This window comes from Salmo salar, chromosome 18, assembly GCF_965601325.2.
Source record: "Salmo salar chromosome 18, fSalSal1, whole genome shotgun sequence".
NCBI classification, from domain to species: Eukaryota; Metazoa; Chordata; class Actinopteri; order Salmoniformes; family Salmonidae; genus Salmo; species Salmo salar.
The window spans coordinates 92,723,039-92,750,160 of NC_138308.1; the positions used below are offsets into that span (position 1 = coordinate 92,723,039).

A 27,122-nucleotide genomic window follows, 5' to 3' on the forward strand; every position below is an offset into this window, starting at 1 on the left:
ATAAACTCCCATATCTACTGGGTGAAATACCACAGTGTGCCATCACAGCAGCAAGATGTGTGACCTGTTGTGTGAAGAACAAACACCATTGTAAATACAACCCATATTTATGCTAATTATTTTCCCTTTTGTACTTTAACTATTTGCACATCATTACAACACTGTATATAGACATAATATGACATTTGAAATGTATTTTATTCTTTGGGGACTTTTGTGAGTGTAATGTTTACTGTTCATTCTTTATTGTTTATTTCACTTTTGTTTATTATGTATTCACTAGCTTCAACAATGTTGTAACGGTTGTCGTCGGGAATAGAGGACCAAAACGCAGCAGGAATGTGGATGCTCATCTTGATATTTATTTTAAAATAAGAGAACACCAAAAACAACAAAACGCACGAACAACAAAACAGTCTTGTCAGGCTCACACAGGCAAAACAAGAAACAATCTCCCACAAACACTTAACCAAACACATACCCATATATAGGACTCTCAATCAGAGGCAACTAGAAAACACCTGCCTCCAATTGAGAGTCCAACCCCAATAAACTAGACAAAGAAATACAAAAGACTAGAGACCACATAGAAATACAAACCTAGAACATGACCCCAAAAAACCCAGAAATAATAAATCAAACACCCTACTACATAAAACACCACCCGAACCACATAAACAAAATACCCTCTGCCACGTCCTGACCAAACTACAATAACAAATAACCCTTATACTGGTCAGGACGTGACAAATGTAAACATATGTTTCCCATGCCTAATAAAGCCCCTGAAATTGAACTGAAATTGAACTGAAATTGAATTGAGAGATAGATAGAGAGAGAGAGAGAGAGAGAGAGAGAGAGAACGAGAGAGAGAAAGAGTGAGAGCGAGAGGGAAAGAGTGAGGGGGGAAGTAGAGAGAGAGAGAAACAGAAAGAGAGACAGGGGGAATGAGTTTTAATATGGGTTGTTAACATGGACCAGAATGACAGAGTACATGAAAGTATCCTGCCCTCTGATGTTCTCTCTCTCTCTCTCTCTCTCTCTGCTCTCTCTCTCTCTCTCTCTCTCTCTCTCTCTCTCTCTCTCTCTCTCTCTCTCTCTCTCTCTCTCTCTCTCTCTCTCTCTCTCTCTCTCTGTCTGTGGCTGGTAGACATCCCTGTATTTCAGTCCTATACAATTATCAGACATTTATATCCCTACAGAACAGAACTAACCTCGCCCTTCTCCCATACAGCCAATCTTCACTGAAGACCATACAACTATCTCAACACTATACTTAAAAAAGGTTCCTTATTGCAAGGGGAGTCAAACATTACAGTAAACATTACAGAAGAAGAATAACCTCTCTCTCTTTTTCTTTCTCACAATTTCAATTGAAGGGCTTTATTAGCATGGGAAACATGTTTGCATTGCCAAAGCAAGTGAAGTAGATAATAAACAAAAGTGAAATAAACAATCAGAAATAAACAGTAAACATTACACTCACAGAAGTTCCAAAGGAACAGAGACATTTCAAATGTCATATTATGTCTATATACAGTGTTGTAACGATGTACAAATAGTTAAAGTACAAAAGGGAAAATAAATAAACATAAATATGGGTTGTATTTACAATGACGTTTGTTTTTCACTGGTTTCATTTTTCTTGTGGCAACAGGTCAAATCTTGCTGCTGTGATGGCACACTGTGGTATTTCACCCAAATAAAATACATTTGTCTGGATATTAGGAAGTGCAGCTCAGTTTCCACCTCATTTTGTTGGCAGTGTGCACATAGCCTGTCTTCTCTTGAGAGCCAGGTCTGCCTACAGCGGCCTTTGGAAAATATACATGGAAAATGGAAAATAAACATGGAAAATGAACATGGAAAATAAACATGGAAAATAACATGGAAAATAACATGGAAAATAAACATGGAAAATGTACATGGAAAATAAACATGGAAAATAACATGGAAAATAAACATGGAAAATGAACATGGAAAATGAACATGGAAAATGAACATGGAAAATAACATGGAAAATAACATGGAAAATGGACATGCAAAATAAACATGGAAAATGAACATGGAAAATAAACATGGAAAATAACATGGAAAATAACATGGAAAATGGACATGCAAAATAAACATGGAAAATGGACATGGAAAATAACATGGAAAATAAACATGAAAAAGAACATGGAAAATGGACATGGAAAATAACATGGAATATAAACATGGAAAATAACATGGAAAATAAACATGGAAAATAAACATGGAAAATGGACATGGAAAATAACATGGAAAATAACATGGAAAATGGACATGGAAAATAAACATGGAAAATGGACATGGAAAATAACATGGAAAATGGACATGGAAAATGGACATGAAAAATAACATGGAAAATGGACATGGAAAATGGACATGGAAAATGGACATGGAAAATAAACATGGAAAATAACATGGAAAATAGACATGGAAAATGGACATGGATGAATGCTGCCACCACTATTATTAACACTAATACTACACCTATTGAAATCAAATCAAATGTTATTTGTCACATGCGCCGAATACAACAGGTGTAGACCTTACAGTGAAATGCTTACTTACAAGCCCTTAACCAATAATGTAGTTTTAAGAAAAATACACAAAAAAAGAAATAAAAGTAACAAATAATTAAAGAGTAGCATTAAAATAACAATAGCGAGACTATATACATTTTTTAAAAAAATTTTTTAATTTTTTTTGTACATTTTAGTCATTTAGCAGACGCTCTTATCCAGAGCGACTTACAGTAGTGAATGCATACATTTCATACAATTTCATACATTATTTATTTATTTATTTATTTATTTTTTTCTGTGCTGGCCCCCCGTGGGAATCGAACCCACAACCCTGGCGTTGCAAACACCATGCTCTACCAACTGAGCTACAGGGAAGGCTACCTGTGCAGAGTCAATGTGCGGGGGCACCGGTGTCAAGGTAATTGAGGTAATATGTACATGTAGGTAGAGTTATTAAAGTGACCATGCATAGACAATAACAGAGAGTAGCAGCAGCATGGGGGTGGGGTGGGGGGGGGGGGGCAATGCAAATAGTCTGGGTAGCCATTTGATTAGATGTTCAGGAGTCTTATGGCTTGGGGGTAGAAGCTGTTTACAAGACTCTTGGACCTAGACTTGGCACTCCGGTACCGCTTGCCGTGCGGTAGCAGAGAGAACAGTCTATGACTAGGGTGGCTGGAGTCTTTGACCATTTTTGGGGCCTTCTTCTGACATCGCCTGGTAAAGAGGTCCTGGATGGCAGGAAGCTTGGCCCCGGTGATGTACTGGGCCGTACACACTACCCACTGTAGTGCCTTGCCGTCGGAGGCCGAGCAGTTGCCATACCAGGAAGTGATGCAAACCATCAGGGTGCGTTCGATGGTGCAGCTGTAGAACCGTTTGAGGATCTGAGGACACATGCCAAATCTTTTCAGTCACCTGAGGGGGAATAGGTTTTGTCGTGCCCTCTTCACAACTGTCTTGGTGTGTTTGGGACCATGTTAGTTTGTTGGTGATGTGGACATCAAGGAACTTGAAACTCTCAACCTGCTCCACTACAGCCCTTCGATGATGGTGTTGGAGTGGTGGCTGGGCCGTGCAGTCATGAGTGAGCAGGGAGTCCAGGAGGGGGCTGAGCACGCACCCCTGAGGGGCCCCCGTGTTGAGGATCAGCGTGGCGGATGTGTTGTTACCTACTCTTACCACCTGGGGGCGGCCCGTCATGAAGTCTGGCATCCAGCTGCAGAGGGAGGTGTTAAGTTCCAGGGTCCTTAGCTTAGTGATGAGCTTTGAGGGCACTATGGTGTTGAACGCTGAGCTGTAGTCAATGAATAGCATTCTCACATAGCTGTTCCTTTTGTCCAGGTTTGAAAGGGCAGTGAGGAGTGCGATAGAGATTGCATCATCTGTGGCTCTGTTAGGGCGGTATGCAAATTGGTGTGGGTCTAGGGTTTCTGGGATAATGGTGTTAATGTGAGCCATGACCAGCCTTTCATAGCACTTCATGTCTACAGAAGTGAGTGCTACGGGTCGGTAGTCATTTAGACAGGTTACCTTAGTGTTCTTGGGTACAGGAACCATTGCTACTACTACCTTTACCACTAGTAGCATTTCTACCTCTAATATCTCTACCTACTAAAACTATAACTAAGTTATAACTGTCATCCTCACCATTACATTAGTACTACAACTACCATCATCAGTACTACAACTACCATCATTATTACTACAACTACCATCATCATTACTACAACTAACAGCCTTCCCTGTAGCTCAGTTGGTAGAGCATGGTGTTTGCAACACATGGTGTTCGCAACGCCAGGGTTGTGGGTTCGATTCCCACGGGGGGCCAGCACAGAAAAAATGAAATGAAATGTATGCATTCACTACTGTAAGTCGCTCTGGATAAGAGCGTCTGCTAAATGACTAAAATGTAAACGTAACTACCATCATCATTACTACAAGTACCATCATCAGTACTACAGCTACCATCATCATTACTACAACTACCATCATCAGTACTACAATTACCATCATCAGTACTACAACTACCATCATCAGTACTACAACTACCATCATCAGTACTACAATTACCATCATCAGTACTACAACTACCATCATCAGTACTACAACTACCATCATCAGTACTACAACTACCATCATCATTACTACAATTACCATCATCATTACTACAACTACCATCATCAGTACTACAATTACCATCATCAGTACTACAACTACCATCATCATTACTACTATTTCTCTCGCTGTCTCTCGCTGTCTCTCTGTCCCCTCTGTCTCTCTCACTCTCTGTTTCGCTCTCTCTTTCTCTCTTTTTCTCTCTGTCTCTCTGTCCCCCCTCTCTCTCTCTTACATTTCGCCCTCTTTACCTGACAAATACTGTTAAAAGTATTTAAGGAAACAGTAGTTGTCAACCTACTCAGTCTCAAACCTTGACTGGAGACTTATATTTAGACTTATATTTACTATATTTATTTAGTGGATGTTAGTTAGTTATAACAGACTTTAAAACGTCACTATATTTAGTGGGTTAGTTATAACAGAGTAGAAAACATTACAGTACACCGCTCTTCTCTCTGAGTGGGTATATTCCTGGAAGGAACCCTGTGATTCTGGGTTAGAGTCACTCTTACCACATCAGAGAGATTCAACTGGGTCAAATGATGATAGAAAGCCTGATGGTGGACTCCGCCCGTCTCAGAGCTCCTCCAACATGGACAACTCTTCTTGGCCCACCAAGAACACTGCTCAGTTCTTCTCAAACGGGTTTATTCCAGACATTAGCCTGCTACAATTGCTTATCTAGACAGTTTCTGTCTAGAGTGAGAGAGTCCTGACAGTAGTACTCTAACCTTTCATCACCACTTTCTTGTTTACACACTGTTGCCTTTTAGTGAAATGAAAGACAAGTATCAGACAGTACTGTTAGACTTCGTGCTAGACTTTACATCGCTCCCCTTCCAGTTGCATCAACCCAGATTGAGCCTACTAGACTCTCAGTGGAAACTCTCCGTAGAACGGTATGTTAACTGTAGTAATATGTTAAATATAGTGATCCCTAGATGTTTACTAGAGTAAATTGCAAAGTGCTTTGTAGTCACAGAGTAGCTCCTCCCGTCCTTCCGTCCTTCCGTCCTCCCGTCCTCCCGTCCTCCCGTCCTCCCGTCCTCCCGTCCTTCCGTCCTCCCGTCCTTTCGTCCTCCCGTCCTCCCGTCCTCCCGTCCTCCCGTCCTTCCGTCCTCCCGTCCTCCCGTTCTCCCGTTCTCCCGTCCTCCCCTCCTCCCGTCCTCCCGTCCTTCCGTCCTCCCGTCCTCCCGTCCTCCTGTCCTTCCGTCCCCTCCCGTCCTCCCGTTCTCCCGTCCTCCCGTCCTTCCGTCCTCCCCTCCTCCCGTCCTCCCGTCCTCCTGTCCTCCCATCCTCCTGTGTTTCCGTCCTCCCCTCCTCCCGTCCTCCCGTCCTCCTGTCCTCCCATCCTCCTGTGTTTCCGTCCTCCCCTCCTCCCGTCCTCCCGTCCTCCTGTCCTCCCATCCTCCTGTGTTTCCGTCCTCCCCTCCTCCCGTCCTCCCGTCCTCCCCTCCTCCCGTCCTCCTGTCCTTCCGTCCTCCCTCCTCCCGTCCTTCCGTCCTCCCCTCCTCCCGTCCTCCTGTGTTTCCGTCCTTCCGTCCTTCCATCCTCCTGTGTTTCCGTCCTCCCGTCCTCCCGTGCTCCCGTCCTCCTGTCCTCCCCTCCTCCCCTCCTCCCGTCCTCCTGTGTTTCCGTCCTCCCGTCCTCCCATCCTCCCGTCCTCCCGTCCTCCCATCCTCCCGTCCTCCCGTCCTTCCATCCAGCTCCATGAGAGTACATGGTCATTACACCCTGCACCACTCCCTTCCCCATGGCCCATACAGCTCTGTTATGATACCATGTTCCCTCTCCTCCTCTTCAGTCCTGCCCTGTCATAGCAGACCACAGGGCTCTCTTCTCTCCTGGCTTTTCATGTGCTGGCTTTTCATGTGGTTGTGTCCTACGTGTGTGTGTATGTGTGTGTGTTTCATGCAGTGGTGTGTCTACATGTGTGTATCATGTGTCCTACTGGGTGTGTGTACAGTGGGTTGGTAATGACTGGTGTTGCTACTGTAATAAATAGATCTAGTGGAGTTATATTACAGGGAATAAGGACTGTTTTAGAGTGGGAAAACGACTGCAGTACACACAGTGTGTTGCTTTTCAAACCTTCTCCTGTCAAATGGAGAAAGACAAGAAACACAGACAAGGTGGTTCCTTATAGAGTACGGTCTTATACAGCCAGCCATACCGCAGCACTTCTTCTGTCTATACAGCCAGCCATACCGCAGCACTTCTTCTGTCTATACAGCCAGCCATACCGCAGCACTTCTTCTGTCTATACAGCCAGCCATACTGCAGCACATCCTCTGTATATACAGCCAGCCATACTGCAGCACATCCTCTGTCTTATACAGCCAGCCATACCGCAGCACTTCTTCTGTCTATACAGCCAGCCATACTGCAGCACATCCTCTGTATATACAGCCAGCCATACTGCAGCACATCCTCTGTCTTATACAGCCAGCCATACTGCAGCACATCCTCTGTCTATACAGCCAGCCATACTGCAGCACAGCCTCTGTCTATACAGCTAGCCATACCGCAGAACTTCTTCTGTCTATACAGCCAGCCATACCGCAGCACTTCTTCTGTCTATACAGCCTGCCATACTGCAGCACATCCTCTGTCTTATACAGCCAGCCATACTGCAGCACATCCTCTGTCTATACAGCCAGCCATACTGCAGCACATCCTCTGTCTATTCAGCCAGCCATACTGCAGCACTTCCTCTGTCAATACAGCCAGCCATACTGCAGCACAGCCTCTGTCTTATACAGCCAGCCATACCGCAGCACATCCTCTGTCTATACAGCCTGCCATACTGCAGCACATCCTCTGTCTTATAGAGCCAGCCATACTGCAGCACTTCCTCTGTCTTATACAGCCTGCAATACTGCAGCACATCCTCTGTCTTATACAGACTGCCATACTGCAGCACATCCTCTGTCTATACAGCCAGCCATACTGCAGCACATCCTCTGTCTATACAGCCAGCCATACTGCAGCACATCCTCTGTCTATACAGCCAGCCATACTGCAGCACATCCTCTGTCTATACAGCCAGCCATACTGCAGCACATCCTCTGTCTATACAGCCAGCCATACTGCAGCACTTCCTCTGTCTTATACAGCCAGCCATACTGCAGCACATCCTCTGTCTTATACAGCCAGCCATACTGCAGCACATCCTCTGTCTATACAGCCTGCCATACTGCAGCACATCCTCTGTCTATACAGCCAGCCATACTGCAGCACATCCTCTGTCTATACAGCCAGCCATACTGCAGCACATCCTCTGTCCATACAGCCAGCCATACTGCAGCACATCCTCTGTCTTATACAGCCAGCCATACTGCAGCACATCCTCTGTCTATACAGCCAGCCATACTGCAGCACAGCCTCTGTCTATACAGCTAGCCATACCGCAGCACTTCTTCTGTCTATACAGCCAGCCATACCGCAGCACTTCTTCTGTCTATACAGCCAGCCATACTGCAGCACATATTCTGTCTATACAGCCAGCCATACTGCAGCACATCCTCTGTCTTATACAGCCAGCCATACTGCAGCACAGCCTCTGTCTTATACAGCCAGCCATACTGCAGCACATCCTCTGTCTTATACAGCCAGCCATACTGCAGCACATCCTCTGTCTATACAGCCAGCCATACTACAGCACATCCTCTGTCTATTCAGCCAGCCATACTGCAGCACTTCCTCTGTCTATACAGCCAGCCATACTGCAGCACATCCTCTGTCTTATACAGCCAGCCATACTGCAGCGCATCCTCTGTCTATACAGCCAGCCATACTGCAGCACATCCTCTGTCTTATACAGCCAGCCATACTGCAGCACATCCTCTGTCTATATAGCCAGCCATACTGCAGCACCTCCTCTGTCTTATACAGCCTGCCATACTGCAGCACATCCTCTGTCTTATACAGCCAGCCATACTGCAGCACATCCTCTGTCTATACAGCCAGCCATACTGCAGCACATCCTCTGTCTATTCAGCCAGCCATACTGCAGCACTTCCTCTGTCTATACAGCCAGCCATACTGCAGCACATCCTCTGTCTTATACAGCCAGCCATACTGCAGCGCATCCTCTGTCTATACAGCCAGCCATACTGCAGCACATCCTCTCTCTATACAGCCAGCCATACTGCAGCACATCCTCTGTCATATACAGCCAGCCATACTGCAGCACATCCTCTGTCTTATACAGCCAGCCATACTGCAGCACATCCTCTGTCTATACAGCCAGCCATACTGCAGCACATCCTCTGTCTTATACAGCCAGCCATACTACAGCACATCCTCTGTCTATACAGCCAGCCATACTGCAGCACTTCCTCTGTCTTATACAGCCAGCCATACTGCAGCACATCCTCTGTCCATACAGCTAGCCATACAGCAGCACATCCTCTGTCTTATACAGCCAGCCATACTGCAGCACATCCTCTGTCTTATACAGCCAGCCATACTGCAGCACATCCTCTGTCTTATACAGCCAGCCATACTGCAGCACATCCTCTGTCTTATACAGCCAGCCATACTGCAGCACATCCTCTGTCTATACAGCCAGCCATACTGCAGCACATCCTCTGTCTATACAGCCAGCCATACCGCAGCACATCCTCTGTCTATACAGCCAGCCATACTGCAGCACATCCTCTGTCTTATACAGCCAGCCATACTGCAGCACATCCTCTGTCTTATACAGCCAGCCATACTGCAGCACATCCTCTGTCCATACAGCCAGCCATACTGCAGCACATCCTCTGTCTTATACAGCCAGCCATACTGCAGCACATCCTCTGTCTATACAGCCAGCCATACTGCAGCACTTCCTCTGTTCTAATAAAAAAGAGAGTGTGTGTGTGTGTGTGTGTGTGTGTGTGTGTGTGTGTGTGTGTGTGTGTGTGTGTGTGTGTGTGTGTGTGTGTGTGTGTGTGTGTGTGTGTGTGTGTGTGTGTGTGTGTGTGTGTGTGACAGGGAACCCTGTGTGCGTGTGTCACCGATCCCATTCCCTGAGCTGAGTCATCATTTCACGTGATTGGTTCCCATCCACAGCTCCAATAATGATTTGATCGATCAATAACAGGACTAGGAGGTGGCTCTGGTGTGTGAGTGTGTGTGTGTGTGTGTGTTTTTGTGTGTGTATGTTGTTATTATCACAACTGTGTGCTACTTCAACTATTAAATGCCCCATACTTCCAAACGCACAGACATTATATTCATATCTTCAGAGAAATATTTTATTTCTCTCTTGTTTCTATGGCGACTGCAGAGATTTCGCCCCAATAGAAAACAAAACGAGGGCCTCCATCCTTTCACTGCACCAATCGGTGTATGTCTTGTGGTTACCATAGGTGCTCAAGTTATCCAAAAGGTCAATAGGCTATTTTCTTTGACAGCATGTTGTTTAATCAGAAGCTGTTCATTGACAGCTCCATTAACTGTGATGGTAACCTCAGTGTTGGTGATGTTCAATGACAGCTCCATTAACTGTAATGGTAGCCTCAGTGTTGGTGATGTTCAATGACAGCTCCATTAACTGTAATGGTAGCCTCAGTGTTGGTGATGTTCAATGACAGCTCCATTAACTGTGATGGCAGCCTCAGTGTTGGTGATGTTCAATGACAGCTCCATTAACTGTAATGGTAGCCTCAGTGTTGGTGATGTTCAATGACAGCTCCATTAACTGTAATGGTAGCCTCAGTGTTGGTGATGTTCAATGACAGCTCCATTAACTGTAATGGTAGCCTCAGTGTTGGTGGTGTTCATTGACAGCTCAAGCATTTCGCTACACTCGCATTAACATCTGCTAACCATGTGTATGTGACATTTAAAATTTGATTTGATTTGATTTAGCTGTAATGGCAGCCTTAGTGTCCGTGGTGTTCATTGACAGGTCAAGATTTCGCTACACTCGAATTAACCTCTGCTAACCATGTGTATGTGTCAAATAATATTTGATTTGATTTAGTTTCACTGGAATGGCAGCCTAAGTTTCCATGTTGTTCATTGACAGCTCCTTTAACTGTAATGGTAACCTCAGTGTTGGTCTTTTAACTGTAATGGTAACCTCAGTGTTGGTCTTTTAACTGTAATGGTAACCTCAGTGTTGGTCTTTTAACTGTAATGGTAACCTCAGTGTTCGGTGGTGTTTATTTACAGGTCTTTTAACTGTAATGGTAACCTCAGTGTTGGTCTTTTAACTGTAATGGTAACCTCAGTGTTGGTCTTTTAACTGTAATGGTAACCTCAGTGTTGGTGGTGTTTATTTACAGGTCTTTTAACTGTAATGGTAACCTCAGTGTTGGTCTTTTAACTGTAATGGTAACCTCAGTGTTGGTCTTTTAACTGTAATGGTAACCTCAGTGTTGGTGGTGTTTATTTACAGGTCTTTTAACTGTAATGGTAACCTCAGTGTTGGTCTTTTAACTGTAATGGTAACCTCAGTGTTGGTCTTTTAACTGTAATGGTAACCTCAGTGTTGGTCTTTTAACTGTAATGGTAACCTCAGTGTTGGTGGTGTTTATTTACAGGTCTTTTAACTGTAATGGTAACCTCAGTGTTGGTCTTTTAACTGTAATGGTAACCTCAGTGTTGGTGGTGTTCATTTACAGGTCTTTTAACTGTAATGGTAACCTCAGTGTCCGTGGTGTTTATTGACTATTCCTTTAACTGTAATGGTAACCTCAGTGTTGGTCTTTTAACTGTAATGGTAACCTCAGTGTTGGTCTTTTAACTGTAATGGTAACCTCAGTGTTGGTGGTGTTCATTTACAGGTCTTTTAACTGTAATGGTAACCTCAGTGTTGGTGGTGTTTATTTACAGGTCTTTTAACTGTAATGGTAACCTCAGTGTTGGTCTTTTAACTGTAATGGTAACCTCAGTGTTGGTGGTGTTTATTTACAGGTCTTTTAACTGTAATGGTAACCTCAGTGTTGGTCTTTTAACTGTAATGGTAACCTCAGTGTTGGTGGTGTTTATTTACAGGTCTTTTAACTGTAATGGTAACCTCAGTGTTGGTCTTTTAACTGTAATGGTAACCTCAGTGTTGGTGGTGTTTATTGACTATTCCTTTAACTGTAATGGTAACCTCAGTGTTGGTGGTGTTCATTTACAGGTCTTTTAACTGTAATGGTAACCTCAGTGTCCGTGGTGTTCATTACCAGCTCCTTTAACTGTAACACATTAATAATGAATTCCATTAAAGACCATATTCGTACATTCCCTGAATGAGCGAGTGAGCGAGAGAGCGAGAGAGTGAGAGAGCGAGAAAGTGAAAGGAAGTGTGTGTATGTGTATGTGTGAATGGTATGACTTGTCCTGATGAACTGTCTGAAAGACTGATGGCCTCTCTCTCTCCCTTCCTCTCCGTCTCTCTCTCTGTTTCTTTCTCTCTGTCTCTCTCTCTGTCTCTCTCTCTGTCTCACTTTCTCTCAGCCTCTCTCAGCCTCTCTCAGCCTCTCTCTCACATCCTCTCTCTCAGCCTCTTTCTCTCAGCCTCTCTCAGCCTCTCTCAGCATCTCTCTCACATCCTCTCTCTCTCTCAGCCTCTTTCTCTCAGCTGCTCTCTCTCTTTCTCTTTACCTCTATCTCACTCTCTCATTCTCTCTGCCTCTCAATTCAATTCAAAGGGCTTTATTGGCATGGGAAACATATACATTGACAAAGCAAGTGAAATAGATAATAAACTAAGTGAAATTAACAATATAAAATGTCATATTATGTCTATATACAGTGTTGTAATGATGTGCAAATAGTTAAAGTACAAAAGGGAAAATAAATAAACATAAATATGGGTTGTATTTACAATGGTGTTTGTTCTTCACTGGTTGCCCTTTTCTTGTGGCAACAGGTCACACATCTTGCTGCTGTGATGGCACACTGTGGTATTTCACCCAGTAGATATGGGAGTTCATTAAAATGTGATTTGTTTTGGATTTCCTTGTGGATCTGTGTAATCTGAGGGAAATATGTGTCTCTAATATGGTCATACATTTGGCAGGAGCTTAGGAAGTGCAAAACGAGGGCAGTGTGCACAGCCTGACTTCTCTCTCCCTCTCTCTCTCTCCTTCTCTCCCTCTCTCTCTCTCTCCTTCTCTCCCTCTCTCCCCTTCTCTCTCTCTCCATCTCTCTCTCTCCTTCTCTCTCTCTCTCTCCCTCTCTCCTTCTCTCCCTCTCTCCTTCTCTCCCTCTCTCCCTCTCTCTCTCTAGCTATAGCTCCTCTTCTTCATGCAGCTGAGCTCAACCATCCTCTCTCGCTCTCGCACGTACGCGCGCACACACACTCCGCCCTCACCATATCCCTCTCTCATTCTCAGTTCCTCATCCCCCCCCTCTCTCTCTCCCTCTCTCTCTCTTTCTCTCTCTCTGTCTCTCTCTGTCTCTATGTCTCACTCTCTCTCTCACTCTCTCTCTCTCTCGCTCTCTCTCTCTCTCTGACATTGAGAGAGACTGCGATCCCGTGAGAGTGTGCGAGTGTGTGTGTTTTTGGTTTCGGGAAGGGAGTGGAAAGCCCTCCGCGACATGGTGTCACTCATATAATGTGACACCAGGGGAGAGAGAGCGAGGGTTCGTTTCGGTTTGTGGGTACAGAACACTGGAAAAAGCCAATGCACGCGCGCACTGTCGCCTAGGCTACCGTCGGTGCCGTTATCTCCCGAATGAATGATTGAAGCTGAAGATTCCCAACGGTTTAACCTCCCGGAGAAAACAGAAACAATATTTGTTTTTCTCTCTCTCTTTCTCTTTCTCTCTCTCTTTCTCTTTCTCTCTCTGTCTCTTTCTTCCATCCTTCTTTAAAGTCTCCGAGGATGTGTCAGGACTGCGCTGTCTGTCGTTGAGAAGAAGCTGATATATGGAAATCAGAGCTGTGGCGTTTCTAAGGTCTTTGTTGTCAGAAGTTGACGAGACAGAGGACGGCGGATATTGAAAGACACAACGCTAAGACCGATGTTATTATGTCTGCCTAAAATAACGTTACACAACGAAGCACGGATCGTTAAAAGCCTTGAGACCGGAATCCTCATCGCCACGAGACCTGCCGTGACCGGCGGATCACAGGTGCAAGTACACCGGAGAGAAACGAGACGTCGCTGGAGGAATACGGTTTCAAGTGAGTCACGGGTTATAAACACCTAACCCCGGTGTTGGTTTACGGTTATTGTTCCATTATTATCCCTGTACGGTTGAACCGGGATATGATTAGGGTCAGGCACCACGAGGTGATGAACACCTAGGCTACACACCGGGACCCGTTAACGGTCAGGGTATACGTACTATTGTTGACGTGTGAGCCTCTTCAGTTCGTTAATTGATTAGTACTAATTATTTAAATACGACAAGACCTATTACTATGATGATGGTAACACACACACACACAGACACACACACACACACACACACACACACACACACACACACACACACACACACACACACACACACACACACACACACACACACACACACACACACACACACTATGATGGTTGATATAGGCTACAAATAATTAACAAAAGATATGGCGTGTGATAAATTATTTACGGCTCAATCTGTCATGAAAAACATGACCAGTTAAATGGATCAACGTCATATTTTTCTAGGCGCTTGGTTATAGTAGAAAATAGACTCTCGCTTTTTTTCCCTGCTGGTTTGTTTATCTAGAGAAATAGGCTACATAGCCTGTAGTTTACAAATGCACGCAGGTTTATATGGTTGTAGGCTATATTTAAATAGCCAACATCAATGTATTAGTAAACAACGTAAGTGCCTTCGGTTTATAATTATTTCCACGCACTGTGATACTGTTCTTTCCTGGTTTGCCATAGTAAAATAAATACAATTGGAGGTAGATGGAAATAGACAATAATTGACTAAGATAATTGATTGAATAGTATTTTTTTTTTGTGTATTTTTTTTAAATAGTTTTTTTCCAAATGCTCATCGTGCCGATGCTGGTATTCTCATTGTAGCCTAAATATCTGCCTGATAATCTCTAATTGTCAATAATGTCACCAGACTGTAGACCGGGAGACGAATCAGTAACCTACATTTCCCGTCTAAATTTGGCGCTACACTAATCTGGTTATTTCGGTTTACCGGGAGAACACCTTCACCGCAACCCCCTTAGCCCTTATTAACACCCGGGCTTTCCCCTTGTTTACGGATTAGGGCCTACCGAAAGTGTTTTCCGGTTGGTGGAGGAAGGCTAAGGGAAAGCCTTCCTGACCTCCACCTCCACCCCCGCGGTGTAGTCACTGCAGAGCAGCCCGGGTAGCAGTCTGTCTGCTGAGCGGGAAGACAGACAGACAGACTGACACCTGTTACACTAATCCCGTTCTTCTGTCTGTTGATCACAATACAGCACGGAGTGTGAGGGTGAGTGATGCAGGACAATGACTAACGGTTAGTTATGTGAAACAACTGCGTTTTCTAAAGAGATTTGAACGAGTTTTGATTATACCACAAAGCTAAAATACACATAGTGGCACAATCACAACAATGTAACAGATGTCCACAATATCACGGATGAAAATCTCCCCGTAGCCTTATCCAATAAGCAGGGAGCTGTGTGTGTGTGTCATGTCTGTCCCTTGTGCATATCATTGAATATCTGAATTCGACTCTATTTTCCATTTGTCCATCAGTGAACAAGCAGTGTACCATTTGGGAGGCAGACTATAAAAAAGGCTTTATGCAGAGGGATTTGTCTTGATATGGTCCAGATTTCACAGTGAGGTTATTTTTTTTCTGAGGATGTTGTTGTTGCTGACGACAAATGACATCAGAGCTGTTTGGAGTCAGATTGTGGAAATCTAGCAACTGTCAAAATAGCATCTGAAGACATGCAAACCAAACAACCTCTCTCTCTCTCTCTCTCTCTCTCTCTCTCTCTCTCTCTCTCTCTCTCTCTCTCTCTCTCTCTGTCTCTCTCTCTCTCGTTCTCTGTCTCTCTCTCTGTCTCTCTCTGTCTCTCTCTGTCTCTCTCTGTCTCTCTCTCTCTGTCTCTCTCTCTCTCTCTCTCTCTCTCTCTCTCTCTCTCTCTCTCTCTCTCTCTTTCTCTCTGTCTCTCTCTCTCTCTCTCTCTCTGTCTCTCTCTCTCTTTCTCTCTGTCTCTCTCTCTGTCTGTCTCTCTCTCTGTCTCTGTCTCTCTCTCTCTCTTTCTCTGTCTCTCTCTTCTCTGTCTCTGTCTCTGTCTCTGTCTCTGTCTCTGTCTCTCTCTGTCTCTGTCCCTCTCTCTCTCTCTCTCTGTCTCTGTCTCTCTCTCTCTCTCTCTCTCTCTCTCTCTCTCTCTCTCTCTCTCTCTCTGTCTCTCTCTCTCTCTGTCTCTCTCTCTCTTTCTCTCTGTCTCTCTCTCTGTCTGTCTCTCTCTCTCTCTCTTTCTATCTCTCTCTCTCTGTCTCTGTCTCTGTCTCTGTCTCTGTCTCTGTCTCTCTCTCTGTCTCTGTCCCTCTCTCTCTCTCTCTCTCTCTCTCTCTCTCTTTCTCTCTGTCTCTGTCTCTCTCTCTGTCTCTGTCCCTCTCTCTCTGTCTCTCTCTCTGTCTCTCTCTCTGGCTCTCTGTGCAGTTGTGACCTGCAACTGCATCTACTTTCTTGTAGAATTACACACACACACACACACACACACACACACACACACACACACACACACACACACACACACACACACACACACACACACACACACACACACACACACACCACACACACACACACACACACACACACATACATTATGCACACACTCACACACACTCACAGTAATACAGTGGCGTTCACACATGCAGACACAACACACCCAAGCAGCTAACTGATACACACATCCGCACACTCAAACACACTCAAAATCAAACACACACACACACACACACACACACACAGTAGTTTAATCCTAACCTGTGTTATGTAATCTAGACACTCAGTGGTGTTGTCCATTGCATGCAGCACGGATGGGTTTCTGCATGAGATGTGTGTGTGTGTGTGTGTGTTTGATTTTGAGTGTGTTTGGGTGTGCGGATGTGTGTATCAGTTAGCTGCTTGGGTGTGTTGTGTCTGCATGTGTGAACGCCACTGTATTACTGTGAGTGTGTGTGAGTGTGTGTGTTGTGTGTGTGTGTGTGTGTGTGTGTGAGTGTGTGTGTGTGTGTGTGTGTGTGTGTGTGTGAGTGTGTGTGTGTGTGCATAATGTATGTGTGTGTGTGTGTGTGTGCATAATGTATGTGTGTGTGTGTGAGTGTGTGTGTGTGTGTGTGTGTGCGTGCGTGCGTGTGTGCATAATGTATGTGTGTGTGTGTGTGTGCATAATGTATGTGTGTGTGTGTGTGTGTGTGTGTGTGTGTGTGTGTGAGTGTGAGTGTGTGTGAGTGTGAGTGTGAGTGTGTGTGTGTGTGTGTGTGTGTGTGTGTGTGTGTGTGTGTGTGTGTGTGTGCATAATGTATGTGTGTGTGTGTGTGTGTGTGTGTGTGTGTGTGTGTGTGTGTGTGTGTGAGTGTGAGTGTGAGTGAGTGTGAGTGTGAGTGTGAGTGTGTGTGTGTGTTGTGTGTGTGTGTGTGCATAATGTGTGTGTGGGTTGTCCAACGTGGTCCCAGTGGGCAGCAGGAGGTTGTGTGTTGAGGACAACTCTGGATTAAAGGAGGGATGATGATGGAATGAATGTAGGATCAGAAAGACTCTTCTCTAATGGCCTACCCGTAATCCTGTTGTCATGACATCTGTCCCAAATGGATCCCTATTCCCTTGATAGTGCACTACTTCCCCATTCTCTGTCAGAAAGTGGCTTTCTCTCAACGCAATGACGTCACTGTGAGTCTAACGACGTGGATGTTACATTTGGATTACAGATGATCATAATAGAATTACTATGGCATCAGTTTATTTAGTCATTCCCTCTCTCTGTCTCTGTCTCTGTCTCTGTCTCTCTCCCTACCCTCCACCTCTCTCTGTCTCTGTCTCTGTCTCTCTCTCTCTCTCTCTCTCTCTCTCTCTCTCTCTCTCTCTCTCTCTCTCTCCTCTCTCTCTCTCTCTCTCCCTACCCTCCACCTCTCTCTGTCTCTGTCTCTCTCCCTACCCTCCACCTCTCTCTGTCTCTGTCTCTGTCTCTGTCTCTCTCCCTACCCTCCACCTCTCTCTGTCTCTGTCTCTGTCTCTCTCCCTACCCTCCACCTCTCTCTGTCTCTGTCTCTGTCTCTCTCCCTACCCTCCACCTCTCTCTGTCTCTGTCTCTGTCTCTCTCCCTACCCTCCACCTCTCTCTGTCTCTGTCTCTGTCTCTGTCTCTGTCTCTCTCCCTACCCTCCACCTCTCTCTGTCTCTGTCTCTGTCTCTGTCTCTCTCCCTACCCTCCACCTCTCTCTGTCTCTGTCTCTGTCTCTCTCCCTACCCTCCACCTCTCTCTGTCTCTGTCTCTGTCTGTCTCTCTCTCTCTCTCTCTCCCTACCCTCCAACTCTCTCTGTCTCTGTCTCTGTCTCTCTCTCTCTCTCTCTCTCTCTCTCTCTCTCTCTCTCTCTCTCTCTCTCTCTCCCTACCCTCCACCTCTCTCTGTCTCTGTCTCTGTCTCTGTCTCTCTCCCTACCCTCCACCTCTCTCTGTCTCTGTCTCTGTCTCTGTCTGTCTCTCTCTCTCTCTCTCTCCCTACCCTCCAACTCTCTCTGTCTCTGTCTCTGTCTCTGTCTCTGTCTCTCTCTCTCTCTCTCTCTCTCTCTCTCTCTCTCTCTCTCTCTCTCTCTCTCTCTCTCTCTCTCTCCCTACCCTCCACCTCTCTCTGTCTCTGTCTCTGTCTCTCTCCCTACCCTCCACCTCTCTCTGTCTCTGTCTCTGTCTCTGTCTCTGTCTCAGTCTGTCTCTCTCTCTCTCTCTCTCTCTCTCTCTCTCTCTCTCTCTCTCTCTCTCTCCCTACCCTCCACCTCTCTCTGTCTCTGTCTCTGTCTCTCTCCCTACCCTCCACCTCTCTCTGTCTCTGTCTCTGTCTCTCTCCCTACCCTCCACCTCTCTCTGTCTCTGTCTCTGTCTCTCTCCCTACCCTCCACCTCTCTCTGTCTCTGTCTCTGTCTCTGTCTCTCTCCCTACCCTCCACCTCTCTCTGTCTCTGTCTCTGTCTCTCTCCCTACCCTCCACCTCTCTCTGTCTCTGTCTCTGTCTCTCTCCCTACCCTCCACCTCTCTCTGTCTCTGTCTCTGTCTCTCTCCCTACCCTCCAACTCTCTCTGTCTCTGTCTCTGTCTCTCTCCCTACCCTCCACCTCTCTCTGTCTCTGTCTCTGTCTCTCTCCCTACCCTCCACCTCTCTCTGTCTCTGTCTCTGTCTCTGTCTGTCTCTCTCTCTCTCTCTCTCCCTACCCTCCACCTCTCTCTGTCTCTGTCTCTGTCTCTCTCCCTACCCTCCACCTCTCTCTGTCTCTGTCTCTGTCTCTGTCTGTCTCTCTCTCTCTCTCTCTCCCTACCCTCCACCTCTCTCTGTCTCTGTCTCTGTCTCTGTCTCTCTCTCTCTCTCTCTCTCTCTCTCTCTCTCTCTCTCTCTCTCTCTCTCTCTCTCTCTCTCTCTCTCTCCCTACCCTCCACCTCTCTCTGTCTCTGTCTCTCTCTCTCTCTCTCTCCCTACCCTCCACCTCTCTCTCTCTGTCTCTGTCTCTCTCTGTCTCTCTCTGTCTCTGTCTCTGTCTCTGTCTCTGTCTCTGTCTCTCTCCCTACCCTCCACCTCTCTCTGTCTCTGTCTCTCTCTCCCTCAATCTTTCATTTCAATCCAAAGGGCTTTATTGGCATGGGAAACAACATGTTCACATTGCCAAAGCCAGTGAAATAGATAATAAACAAATAATAAACAGATTAATATTCAAATCTATAGCCCCCCTGGTATAATCTATACCTCCCTTAGTATAATCTATAACCCTAGTATAATCTATAGCCCTAGTATAATCTATAGCCCTAGTACAATCTATAACCCTAGTATAATCTATAGCCCTAGTACAATCTATAACCCTAGTATAATCTATAGCCCTAGTATAATCTATACCTCCCTTAGTATAATCTATAACCCTAGTATAATCTATAGCCCTAGTATAATCTATAACCCTAGTATAATCTATAACCCTAGTATAATCTATAGCCCTAGTATAATCTATAGCCCTAGTACAATCTATAACCCTAGTATAATCTATACCTCCCTTAGTATAATCTATAACCCTAGTATAATCTATAACCCTAGTATAATCTATACCTCCCTTAGTATAATCTATAACCCTAGTATAATCTATAACCCTAGTATAATCTATAACCCTAGTATAATCTATAGCCCTAGTATAATCTATAACCCTAGTATAATCTATAACCCTAGTATAATCTATAAGCCTAGTATAATCTATACCTCCCTTAGTATAATCTATAACCCTAGTATAATCTATAACCCTAGTATAATCTATAGCCCTAGTATAATCTATAACCCTAGTATAATCTATAGCCCTAGTATAATCTATACCTCACTTAGTATAATCTATACCTCCCTTAGTATAATCTATAACCCTAGTATAATATATAACCTTAGTATAATCTATAACCCTAGTATAATCTATAGCCCTAATATAATCTATAACCCTAGTATAATCTATAGCCTTCTTAGTATAATCTATAACCCTAGTATAATCTATAGCCCTAGTATAATCTATACCTCCCTTAGTATAATCTATAACCCTAGTATAATATATAACCTTAGTATAATCTATAACCCTAGTATAATCTATAGCCCTAATATAATCTATAACCCTAGTATAATCTATAGCCCTAGTATAATCTATACCTCACTTAGTATAATCTATAACCCTAGTATAATCTATAGCCCTAGTATAATCTAGAACCCTAGTATAATCTATAGCCACCATAGTATAATCTAGAACCCTAGTATAATCTATAGCCACCATAGTATAATCTATAGCCCACTTACTATAGTCTATAGCCCACTTAGTATAATCTCGAGCCCTAGTGTAATCTGTAGCTCTAGTTTAATCAATAGTGGGTTAAATGCGGAAGAGGCATTTCGGTTGAATGCATTCAGTTGTCCCCCTTTCCCTTTCTAGCACTAGTAGAATCCCTAGCCACCCCCCCCCCCCCCATCCACCACCACACATCAGTACAGAAGCCAGGAGTCGCCCCCCCCCCCCCCATCCATCACCACACATCAGTACAGAAGCAATGAGTCCATACCAGAATACATCAACTAAATGAATGAATGGCTGTTTTCCATTGATTCAATATAAGAAGACTTCCCAACCAAAAACTAACAAATCAAAAAGCCTCCGTGAGCAGTCCTCTGGCATCCAAACCAGTGTGTGTGTGTGTGTGTGTGTGTGTTAGTTTCCAAACCAATGAATGTTAATGTCCCCTCACCTATTTGTTTTGGAGATGGAATGGAGAGAGGGAGGGAGGGATGGAGAGACGGATGGATGGAGGGATGAGAGAGGGAGAGTGCCACATTTGATGAATATAGTCAGATGAGGAAAGTCTTGCCAAGGAAGTGTTGGTGCTGTGAAAAACAAATATGTCATTAGAATAGATTGAAAAGAGAGAGAGAGACAGACAGACAGACAGACAGACAGACAGAGAGGGAGAGAGAGAGGAGAGAGGGAGAGAGAGAGGAGAGAGACAGAGGGAGAGACAGAGAGAGAGAGGGGGAGAGAGAGAGGGAGAGAGACAGAGGGAGAGACAGAGAGAGAGACAGATAGAGAGGGAGAGGGAGAGAGGGAGGGAGAGAAAGAAATGGGGAGAGAGTGCGAGAGAGAGAGAGAGCAAGAGGGTGAAATGGAGAGAGAGAGGAAGAAGTGGAGAGAGAGAGATGGAAAAATGGAGAGAGAGTGAGAAATGGAGAGAGAGAGAGAGAGGCGGAGAAATGGAGAGAGGGAGAAATGGAGAGAGAGAGAGAGATATGGAGAGAAAGAGAGAGAGAAAGAGGGAGAAAAAAAAGACCTGTGTCTTGGCTGGAGTAGGAGGCCATTACAGCATCACCTGTCAATGTGGTCTGCACTCTGAACAGATGGATGACAAGCAGGAGGAGAAGGAGGGGAGAGATGGAGGGATGGTGGAAGGAAAGGTGGAGGAATAGACAGACAGATAGGGAAAGAATGGTAGAATGAGGGAGCATGGTAGAATGAGAGAGAGAATGGTAGAATTACAGAGAGAATGGTAGAATTACAGAGAATGGTAGAATGAGAGAGAATGGTAGAATTACAGAGAATGGTAGAATGAGAGAGAATGGTAGAATGAGAGAGAGAATGGTAGAATTACAGAGAATGGTAGAATGAGAGAGAGAATGGTAGAATTAGAGAGAGGGAGAACAGTAGAACGAGAGAGAATGGTAGAATGAGAGAGAGAGAGAGAACAGTAGAATGAGAGAGAATGGTAGAATGAGAGAGAGAATGGTAGAATGAGAGAGAGGGAGAACAGTAGAATGAGAGAGAACAGTAGAATGGGAGAGAGAGAATAGTAGAATGAGAGAGAGAACAGTAGAATGAGAGAGAGAACAGTAGAATGAGAGAGAGAGAACAGTAGAATGAGAGAGAACAGTAGAATGAGAGAGAGAGAACAGTAGAATGAGAGAGAGAAAACAGTAGAATGAGAGAAAACAGTAGAATGAGAGAGAGAACAGTAGAATGAGAGAAAACAGTAGAATGAGAGAGAGAACAGTAGAATGAGAGAGAACAGTAGAATGAGAGAGAGAACAGTAGAATGAGAGAGAGAACAGTAGAATGAGAGAGAGAACAGTAGAATGAGAGAGAGAGAGAACAGTAGAATGAGAGAGAGAGAACAGTAGAATGAGAGAGAACAGTAGAATGAGAGAGGGAGAACAGTAGAATGAGAGAGAGAGAACAGTAGAATGAGAGAGAGAGAACAGTAGAATGAGAGAGAGAACAGTAGAATGAGAGAGAGAGAACAGTAGAATGAGAGAGAGAGAACAGTAGAATAAGAGAGAGAGAACAGTAGAATGAGAGAGAGAACAGTAGAATGAGAGAGAACAGTAGAATGAGAGAGAAAGAACAGTAGAATGAGAGAGAGAACAGTAGAATGCGAGAGAGAGAGAACAGTAGAATGAGAGAGAACAGTAGAATGAGAGAGAGAGAACAGTAGAATGAGAGAGAGAGAACAGTAGAATGAGAGAGAGAGAACAGTAGAATAAGAGAGAGAGAACAGTAGAATGAGAGAGAGAACAGTAGAATGAGAGAGAACAGTAGAATGAGAGAGAGAGAACAGTAGAATGAGAGAAAACAGTAGAATGAGAGAGAGAGAACAGTAGAATGAGAGAGAACAGTAGAATGAGAGAAAACAGTAGAATGAGAGAGAGAGAGAACAGTAGAATGAGAGAGAGAGAACAGTAGAATGAGAGAAAACAGTAGAATGAGAGAGAGAGAACAGTAGAATGAGAGAGAACAGTAGAATGAGAGAGAGAACAGTAGAATGAGAGAGAGAGAGAACAGTAGAATGAGAGAGAACAGTAGAATGCGAGAGAACAGTAGAATGAGAGAGAGAACAGTAGAATGAGAGAGAGAACAGTAGAATGAGAGAGAGAACAGTAGAATGAGAGAGAGAACAGTAGAATGAGAGAGAACAGTAGAATGAGAGAGAGAGAACAGTAGAATGCGAGAGAACAGTAGAATGAGAGAGAGAACAGTAGAATGAGAGAGAGAGAACAGTAGAATGAGAGAGAGAACAGTAGAATGAGAGAGAGAGAACAGTAGAATGAGAGAGAGAACAGTAGAATGAGAGAGAGAACAGTAGAATGAGAGAGAACAGTAGAATGAGAGAGAGAGAACAGTAGAATAAGAGAGAGAGAACAGTAGAATGAGAGAGAGAACAGTAGAATGAGAGAGAGAACAGTAGAATGAGAGAGAGAGAGAACAGTAGAATGAGAGAGAGAGAACAGTAGAATGAGAGAGGGAGAATGGTAGAATGAGAGAGAATGGTAGAATGGGAAAGAATGAGAGAGAATGAGAGAGAACAGTAGAATGAGAGAGAGAGTACAGTAGAATGAGAGAGAATGGTAGAATGAGAGAGAGAGAACAGTAGAATGAGAGAATGGTAGAATGAGAGAGAGAGAACAGTAGAATGAGAGAGAACAGTAGAATGAGAGAGAGAGAACAGTAGAATGAGAGAGAGAACAGTAGAATGAGAGAGAGAGAACAGTAGAATGAGAGAGAGAACAGTAGAATGAGAGAGAGAGAACAGTAGAATGAGAGAGAACAGTAGAATGAGAGAGAGAGAACAGTAGAATGAGAGAGAATGGTAGAATGAGAGAGGGAGAATGGTAGAATGAGAGAGAATGGTAGAATGGGAAAGAATGAGAGAGAATGGTAGAATGGTAGAATGAGAGAGAATGGTAGAATATTGATACATGTAGTTGCTAGTTCCCCTGGAGGTGTATAGTTGGGCTTTAATCCAAAATGGCTCTCTATTCCCTATATAGTGCACTACTTTTGACCAGGGCTGGCACCCTATTCCCTATATAGTGCACTACTTTTCACCAGGGCCCATAGATCAACTGTACTAGTGGTTCAGGCTCTTGTCCCATCTTGATAACTGTCTGGTAATATGGTCAGGTGCAGCAAAGAAAGACCTAGCAAAGCTGCAGCTGGCTGAAAACAAAGCATCATGTCTTGCCCTTAACTGCACATACAGAACTAACATCAACAACATGCATTATAGTCTTTCATGGTTGAGGGTTGACGAGAAATGTACTACTTCTCTTCTAGTCTTTTTAAGAAACAGTTGTGTGTTGAAAATGCCTGGCCACTTGTATAATCTATTTGCATACACTTCAAACAGACATCCATATCCCACCAGACACACTGCTATGAGTTTCTTCACGGTACACAAACCTAAAACAGATTTACTGCCTCGCTCAGTTATGTATAGAGCCATGTCATCGTGGAATGTTCTTCTGACAGGTGGATAAAATCGAGCACACAGCCATCTAATCTCCAGAGACAAACATTGGCAGTAGAATGGCCTTACTGAAGAGCTCAGTGACTTTCAACGTGTCACCATCATAGGATACCACCTTTCCAACAAGTCAGTTTGTCAAATTTCTTCCCTGCTAGAGCTGCTCCGGTCAACTGTAAGTGCTGTTATTGTGGAAGTGGAAACGTCAAGGCACAACAATGGCTCAGCCGCAAAGTGGTAGGTCACACAAGCTTACAGAACGGGACCACCGAATGCTGAAGCGCAAATGCATAGGGCCAACTGCAAAGTTTGGTGAAGGAGGAATAATGGTCTGGGGCTGTTTTTAATGGTTCGGGCTAGGCCTCTTACTTCCAGTGAAGGGAAATCTTAATGCTAAAGCATACAATTACATTCTAGATGATTCTGTGCTTCCAACTTTGTGGCAACAGTTTGGGGAAGGCCGTTTCTGTTTCAGCATGACAATACCCCCGTGCACAAAACAAGGTCTATACAGAAATGGTTTGTCGAGATCGGTGTGGAAGAACTTGACTGACTTGCACAGAGCCCTGACCTCAACCCCATCGAACACCTTTGGGATGAATTGGAACGCCGACTGCGAGCCAGGCCTAATCGCCCAACATCAGTGCCCGACCTCACTAATGCTCTTGTGGCTCTTGTGAATGGAAGCAAGGCCCAAATCCCCTTTATTCGCATGAAGAAGAGACAGAGATATAGGGGACTTAGGTCGGGGTGCCTGGTGAGAATCCGACGGCGAGTGAGTAACCCACCTCTACCTTCTGTACTATTAGCCAACGTGCAGTCACTGTATAATAAACTGGATGAGCTCTGACCAAGACTATCCTACCAACGGGACATTAAAAACGGTAATATCTTATGTTTCACGGAGTCGTGGCTGAACGACGACATGAGTAACATACAGCTAGCTGGGTTTACGCTGCATCGTCAAGATAGAACAGCTGCCTCCGGTAAGACAAGGGGTGGTGGTCTGTTCTATTTGTCAATAACAGCTGGTGCACGAAATCTAACATTAAGGAAGTCTTGAGGTTTTGCTCGCCTGAGGTAGAATATCTCATGATAAGTTGTAGACCACACTATTTACCAAGAGAGTTTTCATCTATATTTTTTTCGTAGCTGTCTATTTACCACCACAAAACGATTCTGGCACTAAGACCCCACTCAACGAGCTGTATAAGGCCATACGCAAACAGGAAAATGCTCATCCATAGGTGGCTCTCCTAGTAGCCGGGGACTTTAATGCAGGGAAACTTAAATCCGTTTCTATCAGCATGTTAAATGTGCAACCAGAGGGAAAAAAACTCCGCACCACCTTTACTCCACACACAGAGCTCTCCCTCACCCTCCATTTGGCAAATCTGACCATAACTCTATCCTCCTGATTCTTGCTTAGAAGCAAAAACTAAAGCAGGAAATACCAGTGACTCGCTCAATATGGAAGTGGTCAGATGACATAGATGCTAAGCTACAGGACTGTTTTGCTAACACAGACAGGAATATGTTACGGGATTCTTCCGTTGGCATTGAGGAGTGCACCACATCAGTCACTGGCTTCATCAATAAGTGCATCGATGACGTCACCCCCACAGTGAACGTACATACATACCCCATCCAGAAGCCATTGATTACAGCTAACATCCGCACTGAGCTAAAGGGTAGAGCTGACACTTTCAAGGAGCCCTCTGACAAACCATCAAACAGATTGAAAAACTACACCGGCTCTGACACTCATCGGATGTGGCAGGGCTTGCAAACTATTAGGGACTACAAAGGGAAGCACAGCCGCGAGCTGCCCATTGACACAAGCCTACCAGACGAGCTAAATGACTTCTATGCACGCTTTGAGGCAAGCAACACTGAAGCATGTATGAGAGCACCAGCTGTTCCGGACGACTGTGTGATCACTCTCTCTGTAGCCGATGTGAGTAAGACCTTTATTAAACAGGTCAATATTCACAAGACAGTTGGGCACGACAATGCCTATTTACCCTCAGGAGTCTGAAAAGATTTGTCATGGGTCCTCAGATCCTCTAAAAATTCTACAGCTGCACCATCGAGAGCATCCTGACTGGCTACATCACCGCCTGGTATGGCAACTTCTCAGCCTCCGACCGCAATGCACTACAGAGGGTCGTGCGTATGGCCCAGTACATCACTGGGGCCAAGCTTCCTGACATCCAGGACCTCTATACCAGGCCCTAAAAATTGCCAAAGACTCCAGCCACCCAAGTTGTAGACTGTTCTCTGCTACCGCATGGCAAGCTTTACCGGAGCGCCAAGTCTAGGTCCAAAAGGCTTCTTAACAGTTTTTACAGCTAATCAAATGGCTACACGGACTATTCGCATTAACCCCCTGCGGCTGCTACTCTCTGTTTATTATCTATGCATAGTCCTTTTACCTCTACCTACATGTAAATATTACCTCAATTACCTCGACCAGCCTGTGTCACCGCACATTGAGTCTGTACCGGTACCCCCTGTATATAGCCTCGTTA

The 27,122-nt window shown here is 44.6% G+C and overlaps 1 protein-coding gene across 1 annotated transcript in view; it reads left to right on the top strand.

Annotated features, from left to right (window-relative positions):
• The first annotated feature begins 12,999 nt into the window (after positions 1–12,999).
• Positions 13,000–27,122, top strand: part of LOC145861704 (sodium/calcium exchanger 1) — a 36,983-nt gene continuing 22,860 nt past the window's right edge. The window contains exon 1 of the mRNA XM_082964592.1: positions 13,000–13,788. The gene's annotated coding sequence lies outside the window, so the exon portion shown is untranslated. The remainder of the gene's footprint in view (positions 13,789–27,122) is intronic.